The sequence below is a fragment of the Marmota marmota genome, unplaced genomic scaffold, assembly GCF_001458135.2.
Source record: "Marmota marmota marmota unplaced genomic scaffold, marMar, whole genome shotgun sequence".
NCBI lineage: Eukaryota > Metazoa > Chordata > Mammalia > Rodentia > Sciuridae > Marmota > Marmota marmota.
The window spans coordinates 76558896-76571458 of record NW_026000026.1 but is presented as its reverse complement, the minus strand read 5'-3'; the positions used below and the strand labels follow the sequence as shown (position 1 = coordinate 76571458).

At 36.0% G+C, this 12563-nt stretch overlaps 1 long non-coding RNA gene across 1 annotated transcript in view; it reads right to left on the bottom strand.

Moving 5' to 3' along the window:
* The window catches only part of LOC125619192, a 20646-nt gene extending 9356 nt beyond the window's left edge, over positions 1 to 11290 (bottom strand). The window contains exon 1 of the long non-coding RNA XR_007350705.1: positions 11280 to 11290. This is a non-coding gene — a long non-coding RNA (uncharacterized LOC125619192). The remainder of the gene's footprint in view (positions 1 to 11279) is intronic.
* Positions 11291 to 12563: the final 1273 nt, after the last annotated feature.

The window sequence follows — 12563 nt, the reverse complement described above, 5'->3', positions numbered from 1 at the left end:
AAAAAAAAAAAAAAAAAAAAAAAAAAAAAGAGAAGAAAGAAAGAAAGAAAGAAAGAAAGAAAGAAAGAGTTCATTTTCTATGCTTTGGAACAATTTTTGTATTACTAGAGCTATCTGGTGCACAGTTTGGTTGTGCTGATGTTTCCTGGTGCTGAAACCTTCTAGGTTTGGTGCTTTCTGTGAGGTAAAGCTTTAATATATTTTTATAAAAAATTTTTCTATTAAAATTGGTCAATTTTAACTTTCTAACTCTACTTCAGCCTACTTTGGTAATTTTTATTTTTTACAAATATTATTCATTTGATGGTTTTTAAATTTATTTGCACAAAGGTATGCAAGCTTATGATTTTAAAGTTTTCTTGTGTGTCAGTGGTTGTTTCCTCTTTATCATTTCTTATTTTATATATTTGTTCACTACTCCTTATTAATTATACAAGTTAGTGATTTGCCTACTTAATATCTTTGGAAGAATCAGGGTTTTGCTTTATCAATTAGATTTCCTGTTATTTCTTTTCTCTCTCATGATTTTCACTTGTATTTATTGCTTTATTCTTTGTGATTTTGTTTGACTAACTTTATTCTTTTTAAAAAGTATTTTTATTTTGTAATTTGATTAATTTTATTTTTATTATTTCATTTTTATTGAAATAAGTGTATAAGTCAATTATTTTCTTCTGAAGACTGTTTAAATGTATTCCATAGAATGTGATATGTTGTGTTTCATTATCACTATATTTTAGAAATTATGAAATTTTGGGTTGTATTTTTTTCTTTCATTCAAGATTCAGGAGAAAAAAATTAATTTTCAGGTCAAAGAATTTTTATTTTAAATTTATTATCAATTCCATTTTCATTATACTATAATCAAAGAGTGTTGTTTGTAATAGTTCTTCTCACTGTGACTTATTGATACTTTATTTATTACCTAATATTTGATAAATTTTATAAATGTTCCTTGTATGCTTGAGAAGAAAATAATTTTCTATCATCAGGGTTTAATGTTTGATTTGTTTTCATAAGAACTAGGGTATTAAGAATGTTGTTTACATCTTGTATAGCCCTATTAGTACTATTATTATTATTATCCACTTGATATGTATTCTACTAAAAGTAGCACGCTGATGGCCATTATTATTGTGTTTCTGTATATTTCCATTTGCTTCTCCTGTGGTTTCTGTTTCATAAAATGGTTGTTATGTCATTTGGTACATAGATATTCCTAAATATTATGTCTCTATTTTGAATTTCAGCTTTTAGCATTAAAAATAATCTTTAGGGCTGGGGATGTGGCTCAAGCGGTAGCGTGCTCGCCTGGCATGCGTGCGGCCCGGGTTTGATCCTCAGCACCACATACAAACAAAGATATTGTGTTTGCCGAAAACTAAAAAATAAATATTGAAAAATTCTCTCTCTCTCTCTCTTTAAAAGAAAAATGTTTAAAAAAAATAATCTTGAGTCATGTTAAAATTTCTCTTCTTATAATCTGCTTCATCTGGCATCAGGATGGCAAACCTTTCTTATTGATTCCATTTTTCCTCTTATATCTGTGCTCATCCCCTTTGGTATATTTTTTAATTATCTATTTTTGGTGTGACTCTTTTGTAAAATTTAAATTTAACTTAATTAATGTGTGTGTGCTATGAATTGAGCCTAGAGCCTGTGCATACTAGGCAAGCACTCTACCGCTGAGCCATGTCACCAGCCCCTTAATACTAATTTTTTGTTTTGAAACATAATTATTGTATACATTTATGAGATACAATGTGATAGGTGATACCTGTATACAAAATGTAGGATCAAGCTATGTGATTAACATTCACATCTCCTTAAACATACATCATTTCTTTGTGTTAAGAGCTTTTGAACTCTCCTCTTCCTGTCATAAATGTATCATATGTTATTGTAAACTGTAGTCACCTCACTGTGCCATGGAACCCTAGCGCTTATTCTCCTCTCTGGCTGTATCTTATCAGTTGTTTCTCTCTCCCCTCCCCTTCCCACCATTTAGAAATCACTATGCTACTCCCTTATAGGATGACAGCACTTTAAGCTTCCCCAGGTGGGTGAAATCATGTGATATATCATTCTGTGCCTGGCTTATTCCTAGAAGTGACTCCTGGATTTGACATTTTCTCATGAATCAGTTTGGTTATTTTTTTTTTAAAAATGAGTTAAGTTAATTTACAATTATTAATATAGTTGTTTTGTTTGTGTAGACTGTTATTTGAGTTGTAATTACTGCATCATTTTCTATTTTCTGTTGCCCTATTTTCTGTTTGCTTTGCTGTTTGAATTTTAAATTTTCTTTTGGTATTAGAATTGCATATTTAAGAATAAGTTTATACTTAGGCTTTTAGAAAGTGCCCTTATCACTGGTTTCTTCCTTAACATTCATCATATGGTTTCTCAGTTTCTTATATATCCTTTGGATCCTCCTTTCCATTTCTGTAATAGATGTTCTCAAAACATGTTCCAGTGGGGGTCTTTGAAACCCTTTCAGCAGGTGCATGGGGGCAAAACTCTTCATAATAATACTAAGTCAGCATATCACTTCTCCTTCTCATCTTCTCTCTGTGCACATAAAAGTTCTCCAGAACTATGTGGTGTGCAATGACGTCATCTCTGTGCTGGCTAGTGAAATGGGTGACACAGCCAGGAAAATCCCGGTCCTCTGCTAAGCCAGAACTTATTTGTAGAAATGTAAAATGATTCTTCTTGCTGTATTTTTGATAAAACTTTTATGTTAATATGTAATAGGTTTATGATTTCTATTTTAAAATAATATTTTAAAAACTCAATTTCTAATATGACAAACACAGATAGCTATGACTCGTGTAAACGGAAACTTTCTGAGGTCCTCAACAATTTTAGAAATGTTAAAGATTTCAGAGGCCAAAGAGTTTGAGAACTGCTTCTACACAGCAATCAATAAATTTATTCTCCTTTCCATTTTCCCTTTCCCTTATTTTACAGCTTTTATTCACATTATTTTTATTTTATCAGGGCATATGGCATTTTATATTATTGTGCTAGTCTTCTCTTTACTTCTGTTTTTAGTCTTAAATCTAAAATCAAATGTATTAAATCTTCACCATTACCTTTTTCCTAAGTTTCCTGGCTTATAATAACACTCTTCCTTTAGTAAATTCTCAAAAAGAACTCACAAATATAAGATTCTCCAAGTTCTTGCATGTGTAAAAGTGGTGGTTATTTTATTTTTTGTTTATAGGTTTAATATTTTTTTAAAAATTCAATTTTTATTGGTGAATTATAATTATATATAACACTGGGATTTATTGTGTATGGCCTTGATTCTGAAGAACAGCTTAGCTGAATCTAAAATTCTTTGATTCACATTTTTTTTCTCTTTGAGTTCCTTGCAAATGCTGCTTGTTTCTGGTTTTGATTTGTAGGTTGTCCTTTAGAAGTCTGATGCCAAATAAATTTCCTTGCCATTGTAAGATTTTTGGTCCTTTTTGACTTCCTGGAGACCTGAGGTTTTCTTTGTTTAAAATCTAGTAGTTTTGCTAGAATATATCTCAGGCTTGACCATTCTGGATGAATTTTCCCATGTACTTGGTGGGACCATTTAGTATGTGGATTTAGATTTTTCTATAGTTTCCTGAACATTTTCGTGGATTGTATTTTAAAACCCTAATTGTATTACATTGTTCTGGTTTTCTTTTCTGAAGTCTTATTATGTACAAGTGGATCTTGTTTGCTTATCTTTCCTATAATCTTTCTTTTTACCCTTTTTATATTATTATTTTTTTATCTTGGCTATTTTTCTGCTTTTCTTCATTTCCTCTTATTACATAGCTATTTGAATATATATATATCAACTTCATAATTTAAATTTTCATTTCTGAGATGGTTTCTTTTTCTTCAATTTAATTTTTTTGAAATCAGCTTTTACTTTTTCTTCCTATTTTATGACCATTTATGTTCCTTAGATTTTGATTTTCTGATCTAAGGCATTTTTCACATTCCTATATTCTTATTTGAAAATACTGGATTTGGTTTGGAATATTGTGCTATAATTTCTTGGCTTTGTAGGTGTTTGGGGGCATAATGTGAGAAGAATTTCACTGATTTAATGTTTTAATTTAAAATTTCCATTTTATGCTTTTAATATCTTTGTATAGATGTGGACTCTTTGAGTCCTTATTTTGTGGGTCAAGTTAGATTATAAGGGTTGGACTTGAGAGATTCCTCTTCCATCAGTATAGTGATGAGTAGATACTCATTAAAGAAACTGCACCTCACTACACTGAAAAAAAAAACAACTACAAATCCTGCAAGAAAAAATAGAATGAAAAAATTGGGGGATAAATGGCAGCTTTCCCACTGTGAGAAAAGAGAAAGATACATACATACATATGTGTGCAGTGGCTGTATGTGGAAAAATGCATTTTAGGAAGACTGGAATCAGGGAGATCAATTAGAAGGTATACATTGGTCTGGGCAAGAGATGACAGTGGCTCAGATTAGGAGAGTGGAAGTAGAGAAAAAGAAAAATCGTTGTTGGGATTCTTTCAAAGATAAGTTAGCTGAATTTGTTTTTGAATTGATTGTGGGGCACACAGGAAATAAAGCAATTCAAGATAACTTCTAGAGCTTTGGCCTGAGTAATTGGGAAAGTGGTAATACTATTTATTCTGAAGAATTTCTGGGCAATAAAAAAGGTTCTGTTTTGATCTTATTAAAGCTTCCCTTTAGGTATCTAAATATGAATGACATATATTTGCACGAGTGCATATTTCCAGGGCAGCTATTGAACTTGTTGTTTCCAATGTGGTATTTAAAGCCATGGTATTGGGTGGGCATACCTGGAGAAAGTGTGGAGATAAAACTGGGAGAGACCCAGGAATAAGTTCTAACACCGAGAGGTTGGGAAGAAGAAAAGAAACCAGGAAAATAAACTGAGGGGAGCAGCTGAGGAGGTGGGAGGAAAAACAGGAGAGAATCGTGGCACAGAAATAACGAGAAGAAAGTGTTTCAAGAATGATAGAGTGAATGTACTGTGTCAAACGCATTGAAAGGTCTAGTAAAGTAGAGAGATAAATTTTGGATTTGGCACTAGAAAGGTTTGTGGAGATTTGTGAACATGAAGACACAGATTTTGGAGACAGGTAAGAGAGGGCTTCAATCTTAGCTTTGTTGTAAAATTCGAATAAGATAAAACATATGAGATTATTTAGCATGTAATAGATATTCAATAAATACCACTTCCTGGAAAGGTAGCATTTTTGGAATATCCCAGGAAGGAGATTCTAGCTTCTAGTGTTTTGTTTTTGAAGCCTCGGCAGTTGGTGTTTCCCAAGCTGTTGTTTTTAGTTGTCTGTTTTCTGTTACCAGTAACACAATACCACAGACCAGGTAACTTATAGAGAAAAGAGGTTTGTTTTGGCTCATTGTTGTAGTTGAAGGTTTAGGGTCTGTAATTGGTGACGGCCTTCTTGTGGCAGCACAGGCTATCTCGTGGTAAGAGACAGAGAGCCCATGTGCTTCTGGTCTCCGCCCTCTTTTCATGAAGCCACCATTATTCAATCATAGGGGCTCCACGCCAGTAACCTTTTAAAATCCTAATCACCTCCCAAAAGCCCCATCTCTGAATATCATAGTTGGAGTAAATTTCCAACCTCTTAATTTTCACAGTGGAGTTTAGATTCCAACATGAGTTTCCAAAGGGGGCAAACCACAGCAGCAGGAAAAAGGGTCCCTGGACCCAGAGAATTGAGACTTCAGAAAGGTTCTTCTATCCCAGGGTACGAATGCAAGTTTATTCCCATGGGGTCCCATGGAGCTCTTTTCTTAGCTCTTGCCTTGGTTCCTTGAGTATTCATGCTGGTTAAATCCCAGGTCACCAAGTTTCATACCAACCCATCATCATCATTTAGTTCTAATCTGAACAGGGTGGATGGAGGCTAAAGGTGATTAATGTCATGGCTAAAACACCCATCAAACAAGAGTTCCTCTGGTGAGTTACTTCTTAGGAGACTACTGTGGAAGCTCAGGAGCAGACTGGTAACCATTCTATTATACTTTATTTCTTTCTTCAAAGTATCATTTCCCATCAGCCTAAAGAATTTCTTGTAGTATGTTTCTGCTATGGACTACTTAAATTCAGTTTTTGTCTATGTGAAAATGTGCTTATTTCAAGAATGTTTTCATTGCAGATAGAATTCTAGGTGAGAAGTTTCTGCTTCCATATTCCCTTTAAGCACTTTAGTATTTTTTTTAAAATTTATTTTGTATTTTTTTTTTTTTTCAGAACTGGAACTAGGGATTGAACTCAGGGCCTCATGCATGCTAGGCAAGCACTCTACCATTGAGCTACATCTCCAGCTTTTAAAATTTTATTTTGAGGCAGGGTCATTTGCTAAGTTGCCCAGGCTGGTTTCAAACTTTTGCTTTTCCTGTCTCAGCCTCCCCAGTAGCTGGCATTACAGGTGTGAGCCACCATACCTGGCTTTCTTTTTCTTTTGTACTGAGGAATGAACCCAGGGGTGCTTAACCACTGAGCAACATCACCAGACCTTTATTTGTTATTTAGAGACAGCATCTCACTCACTTGCTTAGGGCCTTGCTAAGTTGCTCAGGCTGCCTTTGAACTTGCAATCCTCCTGCCTTAGCCTCCTGAGCTTCTAGGATGACAGGCATGTACCACTATGCACGCCAGGCTTTTTGCAACACTCTAATGATGTAATTCTATTGTTTTCTGGTTTATATTTTTTCTTATCAGCAGTCTGATATCATTCTTATGGTTGTTCTCTTGCATGTAACCGCTGCTTTCAGTTGCTTTTAAGATTTTTCTCTGTATCTTTAGTTTTTGGCAGTTTAATCACAGTGTGTCTAGGTGTGTTTTTGTTGTATTTATCTTGTTTAGGATTATCTAAACTTTTGGATATGTGGTTGAAGGTGTGTTATCAACCCTTGGGAGATTCTTAGGCACTATTAATTCACGTATTCCCTTTAGCGCAGTCTCTCTTCTGTCTGTCTGGGACTCCAATTATCTATATTTGTCCCATAACTAATTCTTTTTCCTCTATGTATTTCAATTTAGATAATTTCTATTGATCTATCCTTAGTCATTGGTTATTTCTTCTACTGTTTTCAGTCTTATGATAAGCCTATCAAATAAATTTATCTCTGATTTTTTTTCTTCACTTTTCATATTTATGGTAATTGTTAACATTTTCATATATACATAATAATAATAGCTTTCATATCTGCTGAAATAAACAACTCTTGTTGACCTTTAGCACTATAGCCATTTACCTTTACTCTTAAATTTACTGTCTTACTTTTAACATGTGGGCCATATCTAGATCTCCTTCTATTGACTATTTTCTTTCATTTTTAAATGGTACTGGGGATTGCACCTAAGGGGCCTTTACTACTAAGCAACATCCCCAGCCCTTTTTAAAATTTCATTTTGAGACAGATCTTGTTAAATTGCCCAGTCTGGCCTCAAACCTGCTTCAGCCTCTCTAGTTGCTGGGATTATTGGTGTGTACCACCATGCCTGGCCTAGTGACTGTTTTTTTGTTTTTTTTTCTTGATTATGGGCTTCATTTTCTTGTTTATTCACATATCTTGTACTAAAAAAAAATGTATGTTATATATGATATGTAAAAGAACAGTATCAGCTGAATTAAATGAATTTTATCTGCAAAAGTATTTCTTCATTTTGTAGTGGGCTGCTAAAATTGCTGGGCGGGAACTCACTATAATCTGTCAGTGAGGTGCTGGTAAATGTTTAACACCCAGGTTTATATAAAGAAAAGAAGTCCCATTTTATAGACTTGCAGATTTCTACTAATGCCAACTTTGAACTGTTGATACAGATCACTGAACAGAGTTGGAAAAGCACAGCAGTATAGCATGATATAATATTTCTAACATACAGATGCAATAGATGTGAATAACTTTAAGTGTATATAATAATAACTTTTAATATCCTTAGGAGTTCAAAGCATTTATTACCTTTTAAATGTAATTCATTTATATAAGTTAATATTTAATATTGACTGTGTATTGCAACAGATGTGCTAAATTGTTGAAAATACGACAATCACCCTCTTGCAAGCCAGGTGGGCAGGGAGGGCTCCTGCCCACCACTGTTAGCTCATTGTATTAGGGCTTTGCTGTTGTTTTAGTTAGACTCAGTTCATTACTGAATTCAAATGGTTTGTGGGGCAGTATCATGGTCTTGCCTTCAGTGAGTTTTGGGATTTGAACACCAGGGAGATTCTGGAGATGTGTTTGTGTTTTATAGTCCAGTTTCCTGTTTTCTGATCCTTGGAAAGGTCACTTTGATTTGCAGCTTGGTGCCATCTTGTTGGGGACTTGGAGACTTCTTGTTACACTTCTGTTCTGCCGCTGGCCCTGCGATCCTCACTCTGCCCTGCCTCTGCCCAGGGCAGTGTGTTCACTGAAGCCCAAAGTGGTTGTGAGGGGTTCCTCTCAGTGCTCCTCCTGCTCTCTGGCCAGCCATGAGTGGAGCCTGCCAAGGGACTGGGGTGCACTGGAGGGGATTTCTTAGTCCTGCTCTGCCCTCAGCCTTCAGCAGACACTGAACATCTGTACCTTCAGGAGGGTCTCTCAACTCTCTGCCATGTCTCCACATTTCCATGTAGGCAGCTAGTGAAGATCTTCCGGAGAAAGTGGCAGGTGGCTGCAGATTTGTGGCTGGGGATCTTAGGGCATTCTAAGCAGTCATGATGGCTCATGCTTGGCCTTTCACGATTTGACAGGGCTGACTAGCAGCCTCCTTCCTATCCTAATGCTCTGTCAAGGATGGAAACAGCCATGGGTATCTTCTTTCCTGGAAGGAGCTTACCATTTTTTTTTTTTACTTTAGTGTTTTTAGATTTCTTTGCAACTCCAGATTATTAACAAATTTAAAAAATGTGGTGATTTTGTAGGTCTGCTCTTGTTGTCAGGATGGGGAAAACACTTTCCCATGACATTTTACTCTCCATGTGAAAGTAAAATTGTCTATATTTTAATCTAAGCATGAATTTCAGTTGTGTTAAATTGTGCCCCAGTAGCTAGAAAATTACAGCTAAAAATAAGTAGAGGCTAGTAGACAGATTCTCTTGAATGCTTTCATTCAGGAGATTTAAATGGTTTGCGCTGAGGGTAAGTGAGTGTAAGAAAAAGGTAAGTGAAATTGTAGTATGTGGTTTGATGTATACGTGGCAGAGATGACTAATTGTCTATTCTAATGCCATCTTCTTCCTCACCAGTAGGAACCTGAATGTTTACCTGACTCATGATCACCAGAATTCAGTCTCTTTTCCAACTTCCCTTATGGATAGGCTTAGCAACATGTCTTCAGTTCTGGCCAGTGAGATGAGCAGAGATGTCTTATGACAGCTTATGGAAACATTTCTATAAAGGATCTTCTTTTTTATCCCTTCCTGCTATGTTGTATGAAGATGAAATGGCATAAGCCTTAGCAGCCATTATGGACTATGCTGTGTCCTTAAGAGAGGATGCCACTCACTGGGAAGATGAAAGGATTCTGAAATCTGATTGTTTATGTCAGGTCTGGGTTACTTTCGTCCTGATGTCTTTCATGGGAGGGAACAGTAAATTTTCGGTTGTGTTACCTATAGTTTGGGGGGGGAGGGGATCCATTCCCATGAAGCTATACCAAAGACTAACTGATAGAATAAATGAACTAGAATCGTGCAGTCAGTCTTAGAATTTTAGAACTAGATGAATCCTTTAAAATCATTTAATTCCATTTTATTTTTCTTTTTAAATGAGAAATCTGAGACTCAGAGAAATTAATTTACTCTTCTAATGAAAATTTGAATTAATGGCAGTTTGATTTCAACAGTACTTGGGAATGTCCTCCAGAGAGGCCCAGGATCCATGCAACAGCCGTGCAAGACGATTTCCCTCTGTTTCTTACAGAAATAGAGATGTCACTAAAGATAATAAATATCTTAAAATGTATCACATATGTATGTATGTCTATCTATCTATGTATATAAAAGTTAACTAAAATATTTTGCCTTAAACAAGGCAGACAAAAAGTCTTAGCACATGTTGGAACACTTGGTGGAGATAAATTAGCAGCATTTACCAATTACTTGGAAAAGTTCCTTTGCATTAGAATTCTTCCATTGCCCTTGTAATAAATGTAGATCCCATTTATTTAAGAAGATCCGTGTGAAAATTGTCCTTTTCCTTCCCAAATAAGGCAAAAGAAAGCTCTAAATGGGTTTCAATATTAGGTCATTCTTTCTGCTCCAGGGACAGAAATTAAGTGGGTTGGAGGCTTGCTCTTTATTACTAGAAAGAAACTGAAATTGACCTTCGAGAGCCTTCACTGTGAGATCACACACAAATCCCTCCTCCCCAGTCTCATCTACTCTGGCCTCCAAGCTATCTCTGAGCCCAGACCATCTGGATCAGGGGGCTAAACATGGGGTGTTGTGTTATCCATGTACTTTTTGAGCACCACAATTGAAAGTAAATAGGGACTGTGAAGATCCCCTGCTTGGTGATTGTTTTTCCTGTCTTTTGATATCCTAACATTTCCATCTTAGTACTATGAAAATATTTAAATTTGTTCTGGTCCAAAGGAAGCATACATACTTATTTCTGTTATCCTCAAACATGTGGATCCAGAACTAGAACTTTTGTTCTTATTCCCATCATAGTGTTCATTCCACCTCTCTGAACCAAACAGTGCCATCAGCTAAGTCCAGCTTTGCGCTGGTGGACCGAGGCAGTTATGCCTGGTTTCAGATGGGCTGAAGCTCTCCTTGCACCCGGTGCTCCCTTTGTAGACAATTATCCCTTGGGTTCTACTAAAATGTAACCACCTGGGAGAGAGATCACAGGAAGCCATCTAATTATTTACACTTTAAAACAATTAGGTCTCTTCCTGAAAGAGGTATTGAAGAAAAAGAAGAGAGGATTAATCATAAGTCCATGGAAAAAAGGAACTGAGCATTGGTAAGACTCACAGTGGGTGGGATTGGGGCAGGAGTTGATTGGCGGACCAGAAAAAGACACAGGGTGGAGACTGGCAGTCTGGATCAGACCTTGTCCCAGGGGTACTGGTTTTGCTCACGGTGATCCCAGAGGGTGTCCGCTTCCGGACACCAGCCGCACTTATACTCCATGGGAGTTGGGAGCAGCAGCTTTCTCGCAGAGCTCAGGGCATCTCACAACCTTTGTGCAGTTTTCTGGCCCTACCCAGAGGCAGCTGTCGACAGAGCGCTTGAGGCCAGCTTGCCGGGGGAATTTTCCACAAAAGCACACGAGGATTTGTCCCACCCGACTGAGAATGCTGCTTTTCTGGATGGATCTCTGTTTATGCATGAGGAAACTTGGCACTGGGGAAGCGGTGGCTTATTTTTCTTTTTTTGTTTGGTTTTATTTTGTGCTTCAGAAATAGAACAGATTAAGCATCACTTGCTTTTGAAGGCTCCAACTCTCCCTGCAGCATGACTTTAAATTCTGTTCTCCCTAGGCGAGAACGTGGAACAACATCTCTTCTAGCTTTTGTTAAAAGCAATGCAAATGCAGGGAATACTTGGGAGGGAATCTTTTTTGTTATTGTTGTTTAATTTAATTTATATGTCTTTGAAAATAAATCTTTTCTTCCTACCCAAAAAAAAAAAAAAAAAAAACATGCTCATTGTAAAGAAATTAGAATAAATCAGAAAAGATACAAAGGAAAAATAAATAAATAAAATTGAGTGGTAATTAAAATGATGAAATAAAATTACATGAGAGCTGGAAGCGACCTTAGAAATAATCTAACTTGACAAAATTTTTATCAATGGTAAGACTGGGTTCGAGAGAAGTTAAGCAACTTGCTCAAGGTTACTCAGCTAATAATAGAATTTTTGTCTTTTTTGTTCTCAATTATCTTTTTACTTATACCGGTGGTTTTCAATTTTTTTTTCTTTTTAGTGATGAGACTTTTTCTTTTAAAAATATTAAAAATAAATAAAATAAAGATATTATAGATTGTCACAATATCTTTATTTTATTTATTTTTATGTGGTGCCAAGGATCAAACCCAGTGCCTCATGCTTGCAAGGCAAACACTCTACCACTGAGCTACAACCCCAGCATTGGGACTTTTTCTTTAAGTCAAATATTACTGAGAACTCAACATAAAATAAGCATGTTCTACTTGAATGGAAGCAGGTGCAGAGGGGGAAGTTCAAGCCTGTTTACCTCACCCTGTCACCCCAAGATTGGTTTCAAAATGCTCCTATAGAACACCTCAAATTTCTTCAAATGGTGTATGATACACTTAATAATCACTGCACGATACCATTTGGTCACTTATTCAATAGGTGTGTATCGAGCATTTACTATATGCCAGGTGCCTTTTGAGGTGTAAAGAATACAGCCAGAAGGAAGGGGCAGTATTGTAGGGTGGAGGTGAGGGTCACCTGTCTCCTGATAGCCTAGGGATACTCTTTGCATCCTCTATTGAAGGTTTGGATATTCCTTATAAATTGAACTAGAAACAACACTTGATGGAAACCATCCTAGGAACCTCCAAACTGGCTAAGTTT